Below are 9549 nucleotides of genomic sequence, written 5' to 3'. Positions count from 1 at the left end.
CACGCATCAAAATAATCAGACGGCCGTTTATCTGCGCTCTTTCGCGCAGTCTGCGTAAAAATAAAGCGGGGCCGCTACGGGACGGCTCACATCGAGTCCCCGTTAATACTTCGTATCTACAAGTCGCGGCGGCAACTCCCCCCCCCCCCCCCCCCCCCCAGCTAGCGGAACAAAATTTTTAATATCGTTCGACCGGTTTTTTTTTACGAACCCTATCGTTCCTCTCTATCGACGTTGGCGCACGCGCCATGAGGCATAGAGGTGCTATTTAAACGCCTCATAACTGCGCGTGCCATCAAAGAAGACGGCGCCTGCGACGGGCGACAATAGGTAATTGCATCGAGCCAAGTTATGCCGCCATACTTCACAAGAGGTAAGAGCTTCCTTGCCAAAGATCCTATTACTAAGTTAATCAGGCGCTCGAGAATGTCTCGTCGTGGAAGCACAGTAAAACAAGAATATTTAATTTCGTCTTACGGACTGTCGTTAAATCAGCAACAGCATAATTTCACTTTATTAAACCCTCTTTAATTCACCTACAGGCGAGAGCAACAAAGAATTTGAGTTATTTCCCTTTTATCGGAATGCGCAGTCACAAAGCGTCGAGTGTTGTGGTTAAAACAGCCGATCCCTGAGTTTCCTTACGTTGCGTATTTACTGTAATTATTGGCTTTTCGTCTACATTCCAGCCAGTCAGCACCGTATTACATTACTACGACGTCTGATGATTACAACAAATGTGTATTAGTACAGACAGGGGTTGGAACTCTGCGAGAAAAAAGTTCTTGGATATAAAAGTAGATGCTAGGCAAGCCTACAGGTTGAGCTATTGAACTTGACATGAACGGCAACTCAGCAAAGCCGTCACTACGCTATTAGTGTCTGTGTTCTGCATAGTTACGAGCGCGTTATGTAGGAGCCAAGTGCCATCGAAAAATTATTGACCCTACCGCATACGAGGAAGGCAAAGAAACAACATCCGCTAAGTCACTCGCATTCGGGAAGACGACAGTTCAAACCCGAGTCCGGCAATCCAGATTTAGGTTTCCCGTGAATTCCCTAAATCACTCCAAGTATATGCCGGGATGGTTCCTTTGAAACGGCACGGCCTGTTTCCTTCCCCGTTCTTGACACAATACGAACTCTCTCTCCGCTTCTTACGATCTCGATGTCCACGGGACGTCAAATCCGATCTTCCTACCTTTTCGCTAAATCACAACGCGGACTAAAGTCTGTGTTGAATGATAGTGACAGACGGTCATTGAAGGGTGAGCCGGTGGGTTTCTGGCGCAGGGGGATATCGATATCGATTCTTACTTCCATCTTTGATCGTTGCCCCTGTCCCTTGTTTTCTTTGTGTCTTTGAGGTCTATTTATGGTGGCGCGCGTGCGCCAGTCGAGGATAGTGGGTCCGCACATGAGCCGAGTCAGTCTGTGACGTGACGTGCTTTCGATGTTGTCGTTGTGGGGAGTTGGCGACACCATGTCACTTGGCACGGCCGTATGCTGTAAGGACGAGTTGAGTTGGAGCAACGAAGAAGCATGGGCCGCTGCCGGAATATATTAAAGTTTGCCAGTGGCGGCCAGGATTTGCCAATACCTCGAGAGCTATGTGGATGGATGGCGTGTGAATTTCACATGAAGAAGAAAAAAATTAATCGCCAAGCTTTCGTGGTGGGTTCCTCCTTCTATATATAGTGAATATTACTGTGTACTTAAAGACTGTTGACTACTGCGGTTGCTCGTGCTAGTGGCCAGCAAAACATTCACTGCAGTGGTGGCGAGGCCATGAAATTATGTTACTAAACTGGCTAGAAATATCGCCTCGCATTTGTAAGTTTGGATTTGGTGCTTAGTGGCACGCTGAAGGTAGCTAGTTCACTTGAACGTCATTTCTTAATTTAGTTATAGATTCAGAATTTTCTGGTTTTACGAATTAGTGGTAGTTGTTGTTTCTTAATAATTTCTTGTGTGTATGGAAGGCAAGTGGCCATGATAAATATAGGTCACATTGTGTTTTATGGTCGGATAGATGCCGTGTGTATTTTGTTCTGTGGCCATAGGGGCCGTGCTTATTGCATTAGCGACTTATTGAAGGGACGTTAGTTTTCTATTGCAGTTTCAAATACCTATCTAAAGGTTGATTGTTACGTTAGGTACCGCACGTTTGATTTATGTGGTGTCAGCCATTCAGCAAAGACAGATTATCTTGTAAGGTGGACCTTAAGTCATTGGATGTGGACTGAGACATCTTTTCACGTAGTATCTAGATTTCTTTTTATCAGAGGAAACTAGGTTCCTTAATTCTGTTCATTGGTTAACTTGTACTATGTTTATATTAAGGTATTGCTTTTCTATATATATATATACTACAGTGCGTCTGCCGCTCATGTTTTCCAGTTTTCAGTAACGTGTATAGTGGTCGACGAGAGCAAACCTCGCCCTGCGAGCTTGCAGTGTGACGGAAATCTCAGGATTTGAACTCAGGGCCGTCCGGACCCCGTTAAACCGCGATTTCTCCATTCCATTCAACGAGAGGCTTGTTTTAGGCAGAAGATTTCCTACTGCCCAAAGCTGAGTATAAGTTCACCCTTTGTATCGTGTGTTTGTGAAATCGTAATAGATTAACGTCTGCTCGCGTCCATCACATGTTCATCAAATTGACGTTTTGCCTTAAGCTTGCATAAAGTCTAGAATCTTCCGGACGTTGAGTGTAATAGAATGCTAAGTGTAAACAGAACAATTAATAGTACCCTCTTCAGGTCAGATAGTATCAAATTAATTTTACCTTTTCAGTAAGTGTAAAACTGAGTGAGAAAGGCGACAGCCGACAGTGTATACATTTAGTTATCTATTTCATCTATTACTTTGGGTGTTGTTACCGGCACGTAAAGGGGCCGTTGTCACAAGTGTGACGGTTAATATTGTAAATACTAATTGTGGATAGGGTCTTGATATGCAAATGTTGTTAATTGATTATTACTGCTGATGAAATTCATGTGTATATGTAATTAATAAAGAAGTGTTGCAACTACAAACTGGTTGTGTTACTGGTACACAAGGTTAGAGTGTGCAATCGCCACACCAGAAGGGGATTGTGACGACAAATAAGACGCAGTCAGGTGCAAAAGTCATTGCGGAACGCAAAGCCGCAGCTCGCTAACCCAAATAGCAGCAAAACAACACGAAGGGGTCCCCACACGCAGGGAATCAGCGAGCTGGAACTCCAAAACGAAAAATCAGTGATGGAAATGCCTGTAAAAGGAAACTGTGGTGACAAAGCTGAAAAACCTGGACTGTGGAGCAATGGAAGGAAGTCATTTGGTCGTATAAGTCCCGTTTACCAATTTTTAAAACTTCTGTCCGAGTTTAGGTCCCAAGAGTGAAACATGGCGGGGGTTCGCTGACGATTTGGGGAGACATCTCATGCTATTCCACGGGCCCACTGGTAGTCTGCAAGGTGTCATTACCTCCAAAGATTATTTGACCATTTTGGCCTATCAGATCCGTCAAATTGTAGCGTGTTTATCCCCCAGTAGTAATTGTGTGTTCCAAGAGCACATAACCGCGGTTCACACAGGTTTTGTGAGCACGATGATGAATTGTCGCATCTCTCCTTACCGCTGGTCATTAGGCCTGAATATTATTGATGCTTTCTGATCCACTCTGGAGAGAAGGTTGCATGATGGCTATCCACATCAATCATTGCACCTGAATTTGACACCATTTTGGAGGAATAAAGGTGAAAGATTTCCTTGAAAATCACACCCGATCTTGATAGGTCACAATGGCATTTTTTTCTTTGCCTCTACAACTTACCTTGAATGGACAGTGAGGTTTTACTTAAAAGAAAACAGTACTTCTATGATAAGAACAGAATTTGTGTTTGAACTTGAATCATAATAGCGGTGATGTCCTTGAGTAAAAGGGAGGCATCTCCGCCTCTTTTTGTCATTTGTTTCATTCTTCTCTTGTTATCTCATCTGATGGTCTCCTTCTTGCTTGTATCTATACAGACATATTATCCATGTAAGTCTTCTTGAATAATAAGTAACGATAAAATGGAATTCATTGTATTCTGTTCCTTCATTTTAATGTCAACATTACGCTTTAACTGCTTATCTCAAGGATGAAGAGGCGAGTTTTTGTAATTAGAATTACACGGTTTGGTTGCGACCCGTTCAGCCGCCATTGCGGCTATCTCACTGAGACAATTACAGGTATTATTTATTACGTAGAACCTGCTTGTTTTTGTTGACGAAGTCATATCTGCCAGTGTGAACAGAAATTGGTGCACTTACAATTTTAAATTTCACAATCATAGAATTCTAACCAAGCCAGTTAATAGCAAAGATAATACTTCATGTTCTCATTACTAGTAACAGCATGAGATTAAGACATTTTTTAGTGAAAGATTTATTATGAAAAACTGCAATATAGTTTTCCCTCTCACCGTTGCGATGGACATTCTATGTGACCTGAAACCACGATTCTAGATCTACATCTGCATCCATACTCCGCAAGCCACTTGACAGTGTGTGGCGGAGGGTACCTTGAGTACTTCCAGCGCTTCTCCCTTCTGTTCCAGTCTCCTGTTGTTCGTGGAAGGAAAGATTGTCGGTATGACTCTGTATGGACTCTAATATCTCCGATTTTATCCTCATGGTCTCTTCGCGAGATATACGTAGGAGGGAGCAATATATTGCTTGACTCCTCGGTGAAGGTATGTTCTCGAAACTTCAACAAAATCCCGTACTGAGTCACTGAGTGTCTCTCTTGCAGAGTTCTCCACTGGAGTTTATCTATCATCTCCGTAACGCTTTCGCGATTACTAAATGATCCTGTAACGAAGCGCGCTGCTCTCCGTTGGATCTTCTCTGTCTCTTCCATCAACACTATCTGGTATGGATCCCACACCGGTGAGCAAAATTCAAGCAGTGGGCGAACAAGTGTACTGTAACCTACTTCCCTTGTCTTCGTATTGCATTTCCTTAGGATTCTTCCAATGAATCTCAGTCTGGCGTCTGCTTTAAATTTATATGATCATTCCATTTTAAATCACTTCTGATGCCTACTCTCAGATAATTTATAGAATTAACTGCTTCCAGTTGCTGACCTGCTATATTGTAGCTAAATGATAAAGTTTCTTTCTTTCTAAGTAGTCTCAGCGCATTACACTTGTCTACATTGAGATTCAATTCCCATTCCCTGCACCATGCGTCAATTCGTTGCAGATCCTCCTGTATTTCAGTACAATTTTCCATTGTTACAACCTCTCGATGTACTACAGCATCATCGGCAAAAAGCCTCAGTGAAGTTCCGATGTTATCCACGAGGTCATTTATATATATTTTGAATAGCAACTGTCCTACGACACTCCCCTGCCGCACACCTGAGATCACTCTTTCTTCGGAAGACTTCTGTCCATTGAGAATGACATTGGTGATTCAACGATTCACTGATGAATCAGTTCGACTTTGGACATTACTTAATCTGAAACATTTTTCGTATTTTCTTCTCATCTCAGATCGCATATAATCAGCGTTACGGAGTGTGTTTATTCATTCTGAGACGACTAGTATATGTTTTGGATGTCAGCTGTTTTTCTGAACGATATTAGGCACAGTAATGAGTTGCGTATCTTTTCTAACCCCTACACAGACCGCTTACTAGCTGATAGAACATTATAATGACTGTGACCAAAAGTAATTCTTTTGCGTTAAAGAACAAAAGATTTGAAGAACCATACAAATCCGACAGTTCGTTCTACAGAGATTCTGTGAAATTATAGATGTATTTTGCACTCACTTAAAACCGACATCAGTACACTGCAGTCAATACAAATTGCAAGACACCAAAGGTAGGAAGGAAAAAAAAATAGCATGAGATATGCTACATAGATGGATATACAAATGATTAACATTTCGGCGTCACCGTGTAAGTTCCGTACGTATAATGCCACCTATGAAGAGGAGCTAGAACATACAGTCGTCCTCGCTGCTCCTACGACAGCATTACCCTCGACCAATCAGGTACCACCTCTTTTTTCACCCTGAGCGTGGATTTTATTTTATTCTCACAAGCTCGATTATTGCCTAGTGCAGACACGATTTACAGTTAAAGGCTCTTAGCCGGAGCAGCCCCAGAATATGTTTCCAATGATGTTATTACAGAATTTAAATTTTCAGGAAACATTCCTAATATTTTCCACACTGATTTTAATAATGACATTCAACTCTGTCGGACTGTTGATATCGAGTTATGTTTTTCGAAAGGGTAGTAGCTAGCGTTAAGGCTTCGTTTTGAAATGCTGGTTAGCTTCATGAGTAGTGCCTCCACGTCTATTAGTGCCTTCTACAGAGTACAGCTCTTATGGACTTTCCAAAGGCCCAGTTTTTCAGCCTAAATCTGTGTTACCAGTCTCCGCACGTTTTTCACATTGCGCTGCATGTGATCAAAGGGAATCAACAGAATGCATGAACCTTCCACTCTCAAAACCCTGCCTCTGTACATCTCTGCTATATGAGTACCAGGTGTAGCCCGGCTATGTATTTATTCCAACTCTATTAGTCCATCTCCTCCTGCCTCTCTCTGTCCATCTACTCCACCCGACTCTGTCCATCTGTTCCTCCGCACTTGGTCCTTCTCCTCTTTCGCCCTCTCTCCATCTCCTTCTACTCCCTCTGAGCCCTCTCATCCTGCCCCCTCTGCCTCCTCCTCCCCCTGTTTCTTTCAATCACCACGTAGCTCCCCCCCCCCCTCCCAATCTCTCTCTCTGTCTCCCCTTTCTCTGTCCAGTTCCTCCTCCACACTTCGTCCAACTCCTCCTCCACCCTCTCTCTATCCATCTCCTCCTCATCCATTCTACACATTCCATCTCCCCCTCTTTCTCTCTGCATTTCATCCTCCCCCATATCTTTCTCGCCGCTTTCCGCCCCCAACTCCATCCATCTCTTCCTTCCCCCGCCTCTCTCCATGTTATCCCCAGTAGGAGTTTGCTCGTTCTTACCTTTACACTATTGCTTTCCAGATTGTAAATGATATGTGTACAAAGTTTGGTTCAAATCGGTCCACGTGCTTCAGATCAGTTCTTTCACAGCAGTTTTGCACGAATATGCAGCTGTCATCTAAATCTCGCATATATTTAATATAATGATGATGAGGTCCCTCCCATATTCTGAGGAGCTAAGCGGACGATGCGGGAGACCCTCACCACCGACTAGGCAAGGTCCTAGCGGAGGTGGTTTGCCATTGCCTTCCTCCGACATTAATGGGAATGAATGACGATGATGATGAAGACGGCGCAGAACACCCAGTCATCTCGAGGCAGGGAAGAATCCCTGACCCCGCCGGGGATCGAACCCGGGACCCCGTGTGCGAGAAGCGAGAACGCTACCGCAAGACCACGAGCTGCAGACATATTTAATACATTTCATTCATATTTGTACACTTATTTCACCTATATCTCTAGCTATTTCGCTGTGCACTTTCGTTTTCACGCAGTTCAATGTTTATGACATCCTATCTTGGTTCAAATGGCTCCGAGCACTATGGGACTTAACATCTGAGGTCATCAGTCCCTTAGAACTTAGAACTACTTAAACCTAACTGACCTAAGGACATCACAAACATCCATGCCCGAGGCAGGATTCGAACCTGCGACCGTAGCGGTCGCGCGGTTCCAGACTGAAGCGCCAAGAACCGCTCGGCTACACCGCCCGGCGACATCCTATCTTCTTAATTGTCATAAAATGATATAATGTTGTAGGTACACGCAGTGGTATATGCGAATACTGCGTGCAAAATGTTTTGCAAATAGATTTGTTAGTAAAGAAGCAATAAATTAAAATAGCAGCGAAAATGTAGTAAGCAATAAACTGTTTCCCTTTCATCGTTTGGTGGGCGTTATCAGTGACAAAAACTTTCGTAGACGTTTGAAATTATGTGTCAGGTTTATTGAAAGTCACTAGCTGTTCTCATTCTCAAATACTGGATGAAAGTCTGGATATTCGCGCGTCGTGGTCTACACTTCGTTTTCACCCCCAACCCCACCGTATTGACGGGAAGGTGGTTCTTACACACATGGCGATTCTTTGTAGACAATAAGCGGTAAGCGTACCAAGTTTAGTTGAAATCGAACCAGTGCTTTAGGTTCAAATAGTTCAAATGGCTCTGAGCACTATGGAACTTAACAGCTGAAGTCATCAGTCCCCTAGAACTTAGAACTACTTAAACCGAACTAACCTAAGGACATCACACACATCCATGCCCGAGGCAGGATTCGAACCTGCGACCGCATCGATCGCGCGGTTCCAGACTGAAGCGCCTAGAACCGCCACTCCGGCCGGCAGTGGTTCAGGAGGAGATTTGAAACACACAGAGATATCTACTGCTACATCCATTGTTATAATATGAAAGAAATAAGTATTGATACTTCATTAATCGACGTTTAACATCGCTTTCTTGATAATATTAAAGATACTTTTCTTGTTTCTGACACTGGCAGTTCTAGCCAGTGCAAAGGCATGCTAAATGCTAAGTCTGTAAATGTCTCGTTAGTGTGCATTAGAATACTGTAACGGAAATGTCACCGCCGGGCAAGAGTAACAAGAATCAAATAAAGGCCCGAGATATGTGCCTTTACCCTCAGCTGCTAACAATTTAATTGCTGATTGATGGTGTTCGTGGGATGAAGTGCGTTATTAGCAAGTTTTGCTTTTTGTGACAGTATTCTGCCTGAGTTTTTATGAGTTTTATTTTCATCTGAGTAATTGAAGCATACCTTGTGTCTCGAAAGAGCACAGTATATATTGGTAACATTTTTAGCCAACGATGCAATAGTTACTGACACTTTTTTTTGCATCGAAGCGTACTAAAAACTGACGCGTTTTGGAGAGACCTTAGTGCGGTTTTTCACTGAAACTGCTTATTTTCGCAATACGCAAGCACAAATACGAAACGTGACAAATGCGGCACGTTGCTTCTGTCAACTAAATACAGCAGAGGATCTGTGATGCGACGAGGTTTCGTCGCGAACTGAACACACATTAAAAACAGAACTGAAAACTCGAAAAATATCAAGCATGCAGCGAAGCTTAAGTTTCGTGGTTTCATATATGCAGTTCAAAGGAAGATGCAATTCAATGAAAGATCCCTCGAAAGTGCGTCATTTCTAGTACAGTTTGTTGAGCTTTAGTGTCGGGAAATGTGACTATTGCGGCTACAAAACGTACTCGAATATCAGTTTGAAATTATTTAGTAGCTAGAATGAAATTTTCACTCTACAGCGGAGTGTGTGCTGATATGAAACTTCCTCGCAGATTAAAACTGTGTGCCGGACCGAGACTCAAACTCGGGACCTTTGCCTTTCGCGGGCAAGTGCTCTACCAACTGAGCTACCCTAGGACGATTCACGCCCCGTCCTCACAGCTCTAATTCCACCATTACCTCGTCTCCTACATTACAAAATTCACAGAAGCTCTTCTGCGAGCACCAGCCCGCGAAAGACAAAGGTCCCGAGTTCGAGTCTCGGTCCGGCACACAGTTTTA

Source organism: Schistocerca piceifrons, chromosome 3, assembly GCF_021461385.2.
Source record: "Schistocerca piceifrons isolate TAMUIC-IGC-003096 chromosome 3, iqSchPice1.1, whole genome shotgun sequence".
In the NCBI taxonomy this organism is placed as follows: Eukaryota; Metazoa; Arthropoda; class Insecta; order Orthoptera; family Acrididae; genus Schistocerca; species Schistocerca piceifrons.
Note: the sequence above shows the minus strand (reverse complement) of the source record.